This window comes from Canis lupus, chromosome 4 (genome assembly GCF_003254725.2).
Source record: "Canis lupus dingo isolate Sandy chromosome 4, ASM325472v2, whole genome shotgun sequence".
Taxonomy (NCBI): domain Eukaryota; kingdom Metazoa; phylum Chordata; class Mammalia; order Carnivora; family Canidae; genus Canis; species Canis lupus.
The window spans coordinates 78,028,837-78,042,638 of NC_064246.1; positions in this window are offsets into that span (position 1 = coordinate 78,028,837).

Genomic DNA, 13,802 nt, shown 5'->3' on the forward strand with positions numbered 1-13,802 from the left:
ACGAAGGATATCTGCAGTGTACCACGGCCGCGGTTCTTTTGCAATATGCTTTCATTCTTACATTTTTTTCTACTCTTATACTGAGGAAATTGTAGGCATTTGCAATAGAAATGATCCAAATTTGTGGTACACATACATTGAAAGGAAAGCTGGAGAGAAATGCTAGAAATAATTCGCAGATGACAAGATCTTCTGAAGTGCCAAGTGCCTCCGCAATTGTAGTTTGGGAATATACTACTCAATGTTATGCTATTTCATTTCTCAAAAAAAGACACAGCATGACTTGAAAAAGGTAAAAGTACTCTAACCCACCCAGTCAACAGCTTTCAGAAACTATGTCATATAATCTTGGTATGATGAGACAATAAGATGGCTGTTTCCGTCTTTATATTATCATTAGGGGGGTGATGGGGAGGGTTTGCGGACACATTCTATCAACTAGCACATGGAAAACAATTGTAGCACATAATGTATTGCCAGAGAACAGGTCTTTACACCAGGTCATTCAACAGGTATGTGTTAGATGCTTTTATTTGTGTATTATAAGCTTCAGGAAGGGGAGCTTTATAAAAATATCTAAATTTAAGACTTACCTTTTATGGAGATGAAGTAGTCATGGTGTTTATTGGTAGGGAGCTGCTCAAAAACTATACCAATCAATACATATATTGCTATTTGCAGTTTAGCTAGCCACATAAATGTAATTAACTTTTTTTATAACCTGTTATTGCAATAATGATAGTGAAAATTTAGTAAGACCTGATAAAAGAGGTGTAGTGGGAAATGATGAGGAAGGAGCAGCAGTTGAAGGCAATCCAAAACCATTTACAGCTTCTTTTACTCAAAAACATTATTTCAAAAATTGGGATTTTTACAATCATACAGGTAAACTCAAAATTTTTCTGAATATTTTAGAAATATTCAACCCCTATGATCTGTTTCTTTATTTTCCTACTTCCCATGTTCCCTTGTATGACACTGCCATATTGATTATTTTATTAGATAAGAGATAATACAGCAGTGCTAATATATTAATAAGTTAATTCATTTTTTTGCATTTTTTTTATTGGAGTTCGATTTGCCAACATATAGCCTAACACACAGGGCTCATCCTTAACTCATTTTTTTTTTTTTTAAGACAGAAAGAGAATATGCCTCCATTCCAGGGGAATTTCCTCAAGATAATTGAGTATATTCCTTGTGGATAGCAATGTATTCATTTGAAAAACAAAAAAAAAAATATTTAGACCAACATAATAAATATGGAAAACTTTCCTACTCCACTTTTCTAATAAGTTAGTTTTTCTATTACGTAAGATATTTTGTAATTTTTTCCTGTCCCAATATGTCTTATTTCCACTCCCCTTCAGCCAAAGACCAAGCTAATTACTTCATAAAGAAAATACATGAAATTGGAAGAAAGCTATTTAACTTCACACAATTTTTTTTTCAAGATTTTATTCATTTATTCATGAGAGACACAGAGAGAGAGGCAGAGACACAGGCAGAGGGAGAAGCAGGCCCTGCTCCATCCTGGGTCTCCAGGATCACGCCCTGGGCCAAAGGCAGCACTGAACCACCGAGCCACGGGGCTGCCCTAACTTCACACCATTTCTTAAGCTAACTTATTTGATCCCATTTCTAGATCTTCTTTCTTTTATTGCAGTAAGAATTGCCTGGGCCCCAATTTTCAATCAACTCATAATTTTGGCTCTGCGCTTTATCTCTTTTTACTACTTAAAAGTTTTTGCAACTATAAGTATTCCCCTTTCCTTTCATTAAAACTTTGCCCAAATTTCTTTTGATTGTTCTCATAATAATCAGCAAACTGAAATATTTGTCTATTCTTATGTTTCCATAATATTAATTCTATCCTTCACCCATTCCAGTTGGACTCTCATCCTTAGACCACTAAGAATATTTTAACATGTCTAGTGTTAATAATCAAATATCTGTCTATGTTTGCATCTATCAGTAACAATTGTCATGTGAAAATTAGACATCTGGCTAAATGACATTGGCTAAAATAAACACAAAAGAAATTTATTGAGAACATTTTCATAGTAGCAACCAATGGCTGCGAAGGGTGCTTGCCACATATCTAAGAATAACCAAATCTCCCTCCAGAATGTTTCCTTGAGGAATAGAACTATGGATGCTTCAGCTGAATCCAGAGGTATCACTGGGAAGGCACTTCTAGATGCCAACATTAGCACCCCTGACACTGTGACCAAGAAGGAAATCTTGCTAGAACTGCCATTGCTGTGAAAATTTATGTAGTTTCAGAACTTTTGTGCCACTTTTTTTTTTTTTTAATTTTAAGCCCAGATTAAGAGCACCTGATTGTGAGAGCTTAGTAGGCCAGGTGTCCATATTCATTCTTTAAGTCATTTGAAAATTGTCTATCTGGACTTACCTGCTTCTATTGTGAGAAGGAGGCTCTGTCCCCTATTTAGATTAATAAAATAAGGCTTTTCCCAAACAGTATCACTTGGCATTAGAAAAATAAAAATAGAAAAAAAGTAAAAGTAGAAAAAAAAAAAAAAAGGAAAAGGAGAAAAAGACAAAGGGAGAAAATAAGCAGTATATTCCACACCATTGGGATCCCTGGGTGGCGCAGCGGTTTGGCGCCTGCCTTTGGCCCAGGGCGTGATCCTGGAGACCCAGGATCGAATCCCACGTCGGGCTCCCGGTGCATGGAGTCTGCTTCTCCCTCTGCCTATGTCTCTGCCTCTCTCTCTCTCTCTCTCTGTGTGTGTGACTATCATAAATAAATAAAAATTAAAAAAAAAAATATTCCACACCATTGACTTTCCAATAAAAACATACATACTTCTTTTCATCTTTACATAAAATGGTTCTTATTTAGCACACATATTTCCTAATATTGGACACACATTCTTTAGCTCTCTAAAAGGGAGAAAATACAAATTCACATCATTTATTGTACTCAACTGAACATTATCCTAGTAATGACTATTGTTTCTCTATTTCTGTCACAGTTCATCTAAAAAATTCTCTAACCTATGGATTAAGTTATAATTTAATTATCTCTCAGTTATAATTATATATATAATTGATAGATGAAAGATAGGAAATATATTATTTAATATAAATAACACAGATTTTTTTTTTAACTCCACAAAGAAGAAAATGCAAAAAGATGTCATTAATTCTAATATTATCCACTGGTAGTGAATCTCTATTTTATGATTACCTTTCTCCACTATTTATTGCATATTTCCTCTAACTTTAGCTTGATCATTAGCCAGTCATCCTTCTTTATCAAGGAATATGATTACAACCTCTCTTTGGAGGAATGTAAACCTTCTGTTTTCTTTAGAGTTTTTTTTTTTTTTAACTTTTACTACTAGACAGGCAGTACTAAGATATATAGAGGCAATCTCTTGAAGTCCATTCATACATTTTTTTTTTCTTCCTTCTGCAGTAGCAACCACACTTCTCCTTGAAAGTCAGAATGGATAACTTCAGCCAAAATCATACCCATTTTTTTCTTGCCCTTGCCTGTTCTCCCTAAAGAATTAAAAAAAAAATTAGAAAGAAAGAAAGAAAGAAAGAAAGAAAGAAAGAAAGAAAGAAAGAAAGAAAGAAAGAAAGACAGGTTGGAGAGTAAAAGAGTGGAAGATTGAGAAAGAGAAACAAACAAAAAATGTCCAGCAATATGGCCTCAGTTTCTAGTTGAGTAAACCCCATGCTAAGTCTTCAAATGGGAGCTTCTTTGCTCAGAGATTATAGTTTCCAGGAAAAGTTTTCCCAATGAAATCATTTTGTGCAATGTTCAGCATGCACCATCTCTCTTTTATGGTCTGGTTCCCACACCATGTATTCTTTCAAAGAAAAAAAGAAATTGATATGGATAGAACTCCAAACTCAGATCTTTCTTTTGCTGCAACTAGGTTCAAGAAGGTTCTAGAATGCTTGTTGCTTCTGACTTATGTAATGCAAATAAATTCTGCGATAATTAGCTTGTCACCTTTTGTTTTTCCTGTAAAGTTCCTTGGTCAGGTACCATACTGTGCTTTATAAAATATCAGTGATCACATAATTTCAGTAAGCAAGCTAAGAGGGTTCTTAGAGCAGCATTAGATAAAGAGAAAACAAATTCAAACTGTAAGTAAGCGTTTACTGTCAAAACTGTGCTAGAGCTTCAATGTAATTTACTTATTAGAGCTATTCCATGGTTCCTGGGCTCCCCCAGAGTATAGCATTTTTTTCAGGGAATCCAGAAGGAAGTCCACTCTTGGAAGGTTAGATTATCACTTACTTTGTGCTAACTTAGTTAAGAAGAAGATCCAAGTCTTTATTTCTTATCAAAGAAACAGCCATTAAACAAGGACTAGATAGCTAGAAATGAGCTTGTCTGATAATTTACAAGGCAATTTATCTAGTCTTACTGATTATTGAGATCTATTTCTTAGAACTTTTGGCATGTCTCAAAATTTGATTTAATCTAAGAGACAATTCCCATTCATGTTCCCAAACCTTTTGTCTTAAATACTCCAAAGTTATTCCCTACAAGCCCTGATCATGATAGCAATCTATTAATTGATGGTAATAAAAATCATTGTTAATCTATATCTCACATGTTACTCCACTAATCTCATATAGGGATTAGCAAACTTCTTCTGCAGGTAAATATTTTAGGTTTTGTAAACCATAAAGAATCTATTCCAGTTACTCCTGTCTGCTATTGCAGTGTGAGAGCAGCCATAGACAGTATGAAAATTAAATATAGTTGCTGTGTTCCAATAAAACGTTATTTGTTTAAAAAAAAAAGAAAGAAACCAGATTTAGACCACAGGCCATAGTTTGCTATTTTCCAAAATCCAATTGCCTTCTGTGCTGGCTAAGCAAGCATATTAAAAAAGAATGGCAAGGAATTCCATTCAGCATATTTGAGGTTCTTTTCATTAAAATGTATTATTCACCTTAGACTCAGTATTGTATAGGGTTTATCATTTTACAGAAGGAATAGCTCAGATGTCTTCTACTTTATTGGTCCTCTCCCAAATACCAGTATTATAGCATAAGCCAAACAGCTTTATGGATGTTATGTAAGTGTCTTAGTAGAACTGCAAAAGCATGTTAAGATAATAGCGGGAAATATCTTGCTTGGTTCTACTGGGAACTCCATAAATAAAACTTACATCAGAACTACATATGGGGATACCTGGGCGCCTGCCTTCAGCCCAGGGCATGATCCCAGAGTCCTGGGATCGAGTACCACATCTGGTTCCCTGCATGGAGCCTGCTTCTCTTTCTGCATGTGTCTCTGCCTCTCTCTCTCTGTATGTGTCTCTCATGAATAAATAAATAAAATATTTTCTTTTTTTTTAAAGAACTACATATGATTTCACTTATATGTAGAATATAAGAAATAGTGCAGAGGACCAGAAGGGCAGGGAGGGAAAACTGAATGGAAAAAAAAAATCAGTGAGGGAGACGAATCATGAGAGACTCTTAACTCAGGTAACAAATTGAAGGTTGTTGGAGGGGAAGTAGGTGAGGGAGTGGGGTAACTGGGTGATGGACATTAAGGAGGGCATGTGATTTGATGAGTAATGGGTCTTTTACAAAACTGATGGATTATTAAAAACTACATCTGAGGCTAATGATGTACTATATGTTGGCTAACTGAATTTAAAAAAAAAAAAAAATTCTGAGTCTTTGGAGCCTGTGTCCAGTAATCTCTATGTAGTTCTGTTGTTTTCCTTAATATGGAGGCATCCTACAAAATGGCTATCAGCAATTTCATAGTAGTATTATAGGCTGAACTGTGTTTTTCCAAAGTTCATATGTTGAATGAAGTTCCAATCCTTAATACCTCATAATGTGACTGTATTTGGAGATTGAGTCTTTAAAGAGGTATAAGGTTAAAATGAGATCATTAGGTGGATCCTAATCCAAAGTGACTGGTGGCCTACAGGAAGAGGCGGTTAAGACACAGACCTACACAGGTAAGACCATGTGAATACAGAGGGAGAAGATGGCCATCTATAAATCAAGAAACCTCAAAGAACTCAGCTTTGTTGGCACCTTTGTCTCAGATTTACAGCTTCTAAAAAATATAAGAAAATGAATTTCTACATTTAAGTCACCAAGTATGGCACTTTGCTGTAAAAACCCTAGTAAGCTGATAGATAGGAATTTTATTATATTAATTATAATATCCCAAGGTCCTTCCTCAAGTTACCGATTTACCTTTGTTCTAAGAGTCTATCTTTAAAAAAAAACTCAAATCATGGAATTAGATTATGGACTATGGTTCTTAATTTTGAAGACCTCATGTAAATTATAGAGACTAAGTGGGAGACGATAGGTGATAGATGATGGATAGATAGATAGATCAATAGATAGATCAATAGATAGATCTCTAGCTCTATAATACTTATTCATTTTTTTTTCCAATGACAAAGCTTCATTTGAATCATAATTTTCAAATAACTACACTCTGAGATACAAGCATTAGAGAATTGTTTTTTCTTCGAAAAGAGCTCCCTTGTGGCAGGTCATTTTTGTTTGTTTGTTTGTTTGTTTAAACAATGTAAGAAAACCCTCATGAGACAGAAGAGGTGAATTTGTACTTGCTGTTAAGGGAGACTCATTATGGTGTAAACACTAAGGATATTCTGAGATCTGTGAAATCATGCATATATTCACATTCCATTTCTCCCTCTCTCATTCTCTATTTCCATCTATCTATAAGTCTTTCTATGACTTCACTAAAATGTCTATTATCTCTTGTAGCCATGGGGCTAGGAAAAGTCTTAAAAAAGTTTGATTCTGCAAATTTAATTGCAGGATTAGTCCAATTTATAGGTAAGTGTTTATTGAAATCATTAGTGTTCAATTCCTCAGAGCTATCCCATAGTGTCCTAGCTGATTATCACTGCCCTTGGTGTCAGTACAAGCAGATAACAAATTGCAGGTTCTCTTCACTTGCCTTAGGACCTTTTACTTCCAATTCCAATTTTTATATTGTAAGAGTTCTTAATTATAAACACTGAAGTAATGTCTAGTAAAAAAAAAAAAAAAAGGAAAAAATACGATCTTGAGTAATTCACAAAATTTTGGAATACTGAGAGAATCATCCTTAGAAGATATACAATCTGGGATCATGCCCCAAATCCCTCCACAGGGTGGTTTAACAGAAACCATGGCCACCTTGTCAGAACTTTAATATTGCAAGTTGTACCACTATTAATGTGCTGCTAATACAATTAGCCCCTCACCCTGGAAGCTGCTCCTAACAAAGCTTCTACTGTCACTTAAGGAACTGAAACACAATACAGCTGCCATTGTCACCGGAGAGGATAATCAACTATTGCTGACAATTCTATTGATTATTATCTCTTGAATCAAAATCGAGAGTATGACCTCCTGATTGCAAGAGCATTAGTCCTATGCCCACACTATGCATGCAAGCTAGCTGGGGAAATGGATGTTTGATATTTGTATATTTTATAGTGAAAGACTTGCAGGGCATTGCCTAAGAACCAAATACAGAAAGGTGTTTCTGGTGCTATGTAGCCAAAATAATGACAATACCATCTATATCATATTATTATCAATATGGCACCCCACCCTAAAAACAAACGAACAAAACTATTTATCAATAAATAGATCGTAATCTATCCACTTAGACCACAAATCTTAGACTTACCTGTGATGCGTCTCGCCCATATACTCAACATCCAATTCTAAATAAAGGCCTCTCAAATTCATTTCCAAAAAGATCTAAACCTCACTGCTTATCCCACTGCAAATCTTTTTCAAGCCATTGACATCCAGATTCTAGATACAATATCCCGTCAGGTCCCCATGCCTCCCTTCTTGCTACTCTGCAAACTCTCTACTACGGAGTAGCTAGAATGATCTTTTAGAGGCTCACGTAACATCAAGTCGTGTTCTATTTAAAACTCCCCATTGCAAACGTAAAACTTTTCTAACTTCTTACCGTGTCTACAAATTCCTGCATGAACTGTGCTTTACCTTGTTATCTGCCCTGATTTACTACCAACTCCATCCAACACATCCCTCCATTACCTTTTCTGTTTCTCGGGGCCTTTCTATGGCTTCTTCTCTTTTTGAGAAAATATATATATATATATTTTTTTATCTCCAGACCTCCTTTCTTTTTCCAGAAATTTCATCACACAGATATTTACTTGGCTTTCTTCCTGTTGTTATATCAAATGAGAGATCAAATACAAGTTGCACAGGGATGTATTTCTCAACTAGCCTTGCTAAAGGAGTATCTATAGTCGTGTTTGCCCATTTTATGTTCTTCAAAGACTTAATAAAGAGACAAGGAGTCTTTCTCCCTCATGTTCATTGATGTAACCACTATGCCTATAATTGTGCCTTTTTACAGAGTAGGTATTCAATAAACACGTTTGACCAGTAAGTCTAAATCCTAAGCTTTAACCACAGTATAATCTATTACCTCAAATAAAAGCTGATGACTGTGAACGTTAATACTGTCCAGGAAGCTAATTTTTAGTAGCCTCGTAAGGAATTGTACCTCTCTGGCCTGTTCTTACTGTTTATATTGTAGGGACGTGGAGAATATTTACAGACTTCTGGAAATAATAAGGATATCCACAATTTTAAGGTATTCTCTGTATATAAAAATTGGTTAGAAATTCCATGTGCTCTAGTAATGATCTGAATTAAATGTACGAAATTAGCCTTGCAGATAAGATGGAGACATAAGAACTGAATAACAAAATATTATTGGGTTTTTTATCCTGTACTCTTTGTCTCAGTATCTTGGATGATTTGGAGTTGACTTATAAAGATCTTTCTTTGACATATTCTAAACTACTTTCAATTCTTTGAAAGTAGATAAAAAAAAAAAATGTTTAGTTACCAAACATTTAGATGGCAGCCGATTAGAATAAATTTGAATATGATAAACAGTACAAAATAGTCAAATTGGCATCAAAGTGGAAGAAAATTATCTTCACTCTGGTAAGATGAAATATAATGAATGAATAGACAAAGAAACCTGAAAAGTAGAAATATTACAAACTCTATCTGAACTGATACTATACTATAAAGGAAAAAAATACTTTAAAAGGGAAATTAAGTCTCGGTATTAATAAAACTTTTTTCATGAGCTATTGACAATAGAATTATCAGAACTGCTCTTTGGCTGCATTAGGATACTTTTCCAAAGTAAGGACAATGCATTTTATTTTTATTTAGCTACTTATTTTTTAAAAAGATTTTATTTATTAATTTGAGAGGAAGAGAGACAGAGATAGAGAGGGCAAGAGCAAGGAAGAGATGGAGAAACAGACTCCCACTGAGTAAGAAGCCCGATGTGGGGCTGGATCCCAGGACCCTGGGATCATAACCTGACCCCAAGGCAGACACTTAACCTACTGAGCCACCCAGGTGCCCCAAGGACAATGCATTTTAGATTAAATGTTTGACCAGATCAAATACATAGAAAAGGGTAAACATACTGGGAGAAACCGGAATGGCCCACGAGGAATAGTCGATAAAATGACACACGAGGTCCAGAGATAGTTAAGAGGAAATGTTTTCATATTCTAGGCATCTGTTTAAAAACTGTGATATGAAATGATAATTTCATTCAGCCTGCAATTCAAGAGGTTGGGACAAGCACCACAGAAAATAATGTTGGCCTGATGGGGGATTCAGTTAAAAAAAAAAAAAAACAAAGATCGGAACCCTATATGTATGGGCCTAGCAATTAAACTGACCTCACCATGCAGTCCTTTCTGCATCTGGAAATGAGCCAGATTAGACCTGCCCCCATACCCCCAGTCAATCCAGTGATGTAAATCGTATTTCCATCAGCCCCATATTTGCCATAGGAGAAAAGAGGAGTGCAGAGCCAACCATACAACATTTTGGGGGTAAAATCATGCTTCGGAATCAGTTCAGTGCAGCAGCATGTTCTCTGAAGCTTGAGAGGGACAGATTTGAACTCTGAAAGATCAGGTTCCATTCTGAATAGAACCTTTAACTAGGTTATAGCTGGGGAATCTCATTATTTAATTGTGTGTAGGAGTGTGGAGACAGGCTGCTGAGTGGAAGTACGCGCGGATCAGGGAGGGAGCGGGCCTGAGAATGTGACAGCTTATGCGGTTTACCCAGTGTGTGGGTGCGGGTGGCAGCCCTGGCACGACAGCCAGAAGGAAACCAAATGGTCACTTTCTTCAATTAACAACCAGAGCTCTGTGAGGTGATGCTCATTTGAAAGTGGACCATCCCTAATTTATACATCATGGGTCAGGGAAAAAAAGAAAAAAAAAAAAACAAAAAACTAAGTTTCAATGCTGCATTTTCTGTTCCCTTAGAAAAGCTCCAAGTCACTTCCAAAAGGCAAGAATTTGCTCGTCTACATTGGGATGTTTGCAAAGAGTTAACATCCGCCTCTCACTCCGTATTCCAAATTACTTTTGAAAGTAATATCCATATTGTACCTTGAAGGAAGGCCTAGGCAGTAAACTTTAACGGCTGCCTGAGTTGGCAATCATTTCATAGAGACAAGACACTGCACTGGAAATTGCCCTATAAATAAGATCCCTTACAGAAAAATTAAAATGGAATTCATATTATTGATGTTCACTAGCAGCCGTAAGAAACACAAGGGAACCAGGATGGGGCACTTGTTTCAAATCGCTCTCAGAGGCACCTGAAGGACGCCCTCAAAGTCAGCTTTGATCAATGGTGATAAGTAGTTTGTCCAGCATGCAGAGTGGGCTGTAATGTATTTGGAAACCTTGAGGAATTTGCCTACCGAATAGAAATGATCCGGACATTGGCTGCCCCACAACAAATTTTATTCTGTGCTGGCTGTGAATTCACGAACACCCCGATTACCTGCAGAATCAGCTGCCTCATCCTTCCCTGCCGGTCCTCCACCTCCCCACTCCTGCGCTCATTGGTTTATTTCTGCATCTTAGTTCACCTTCAGGCCTTAGATTCCCCAAGAGATTTCTGGGTTTGGGACTGAAGGAAGGGAGACCTGGAAAGCTGCTCCTACTTCCAGGTATACAACCCTCTTTGCCACATGTGTATGTTAATGTGAGACCTGAGATACCAAGCCACAATGTCTAGATGGTGCTGTGTTTCTGTGAATCATGACTGCTTGCTGTAATGTCCATTATTATAGTATATTAAGTTGTTCACCCCGAAAGGAAAACAGTCATGTAAAAATGTAAATGTTTAATCTATAAATCCAAGCAAAATAGAGACTATGAGAGAGAGAACCAGAAGGTGAAAACAAGGGCAGGCAAGTGACAGCAAGAGTTAGAGCAATGTAGAAAGAGCAGAAAATAAATTGGAAGGACAAAGCAATTGGAAAAGGTAAGAAAGCTAGAAATGTGCAGACCCATAAAAAATTGTCTTCGGTGCCAGATATATTTATACAGGGTAAATGTGAACTGAATAATAAATAGAAACATAAGGAATAAAACATGTTGATAGAAATTCACTTTGATTATTTCAGCAGAACTGAAAAACGTTTCCCTTTCCTACAGTAAGTAAGGAGATAATTATTAAAAAATGAAAATTGATATGAAATAGAAGAAAGGCTACAGATACCAGAGTTCAGCTCAGTTCTACCTCTTACCAGGTGTTGATCCTCTAGAGGAGGCTCAGCATTGGTTCCTTTATCCATGAAAATCGAATTCCAGGGTAAATATATGAATTGCAGATAGTATGTGTAAGTTACTTAATGCAATGTCTTCACACGGTAATATCTCAATAATAATTGCTATAATTACTAATAGCATGGTATTAATTTCAATATATTATGTTTAGACTCATTTAAAAAGCAGAGCATACGAGCTAAGATTAAAGTAGATTGCATTTATGGCAGAAATGTAGTCCAATATTGAATTCAGAGTTATTAGCTATGTTACTTTCGACAAGACACATAATTTCTCCGGGACACGGATAGTTCTCCTGTAAAATAGCACTGTCAGTGCACACAGCTATAAATACCAACAGATTATATAATACAGAATTGTATGATCAGCTGACTCTAAAGCAAGGTGAGCCCAAGATTGTCAGTATCTGGATAATGTATAAATTACCTTTCTAGAAAATTTGCAAATGAATCCGATGTTATAATAAATGATGTTTAATATCTAGAATCATAAAGCTCACCATGTAAAGATTGCTAAACTATGTAAAGGTATGAGAGAAAGATTAGGCAAGCAATAATGTTGCATAACCTAATTATTTCTAAGTATTCAGAAATACCTATTCCTTATCCAGATGGGTAATATTGGATAAAACACCTTTTCACTGACCTTTTCTCATATGAGTCCACCTGGTTGTGTGTGTGTGTGTGCGTGTATTCTGAGCTGATGACTTACTGTGGCAAGATGTCTTACAAATGAACATATGCTCAACATATTGAATACATTGTTAATCAAACCCTGGGCAGTATATGTCAGTTGATTGTATATAAAAGTGGAGCAAAAATGTCTAAATGTCTTTGTTAGAGAAACATGAGAAGTGCCAGGATAAGTAGTCATAGAATGACTAGTAGAACCCAACTCAGGGCTTGAACTCACAATCCTTAGATTAAGACCTGATCTGCGATCAGGAGTCAGATGCTTAATGGACTGAGCCGCCCAGGTGCCCCCTTTGGGATATTTCTAAAAGAAGTAACTTCCTGTAAATCCATTTGTTCTTTAGAAGAAGTCTATTATTTTGTTCTTTTAATTATGAGATTAATCTTATTCCTCATACTGAGTCACAATGTAATGTAGTGTGAAGACTATAAAATATTTCCTGTTTGGTCACTGCATTTCAATAAGTTTTCTGCTTAAAGGGCCTCTAGTGTGTTTAATTGTATCAACTTACCTCAGGTTGAAATCTAATATGGCATGGAAGTAATTTTTTTTTCTATTACAAAACCCAAGAAGTGTCATTTTACCATCAAGACACACTTACTAATCATCTGAAGTCAACATCTACCTAAGGTTGAATTCAGGTGGTCTAACTGGTCTAATGATAAGATTGTTCAGGCTACTATTGGATAAAGAATATGTATATATCTGTTTAGGAATGAAAAAAAAATGAAGGAAAAACATAAAACAAAGCTGAACTCTGTGTCTGTGTGATGTTTACATATGTGTGTTTACAAACACACATACACACTCACACACACACCTCGTTCTAATACAATTTGGGTAAAACTTCAATTTCCTGGCTTAGTCCTGTATGGTTTTAGGAATTTTGAATTGTAGGCAGCATTTATGTACCTCATGTACTATCCACCAAAATATCCACTCCTAAAACAATTCCAAGATTATTTGTAAAATTAGGCTTGGCTCTTGAGGGTGCCCTCAATCCTGTGTCTTCACCAGAACAAGTTCGTATGTGACGAGGAGCAGTGTGTCAGGTGAAGACAAGTCAACATGGGCATTCAGATGGAGCAGCGACACTGAACACATCCTTGAAGTGAAGAGAAAAGGCACGTTTAGGAGACTGTGAGAAATCTCTTGGGCTTAGACACAGCATTTCACAATACATTGCTCCCATTATGTTTATACTGAGTATTGATACAAAGGGTTACTTGAATAAGAATTATGTGGTCAAATACGTTAAGAAAACATGTAGCTGAAAGCATTCAAGTTTCTTTAACTGAAAAACTTCCCAGATTCTATGTACCCATATTTTCTACATTTCCAGAAGAGTATAGAAGTCAGAGTTTTCCAAGCTTATCTAAACAAAATCATAACTTTAAAAGAGCATGCTGGTTTTCCATTGTTATGTAATTTGCAGAA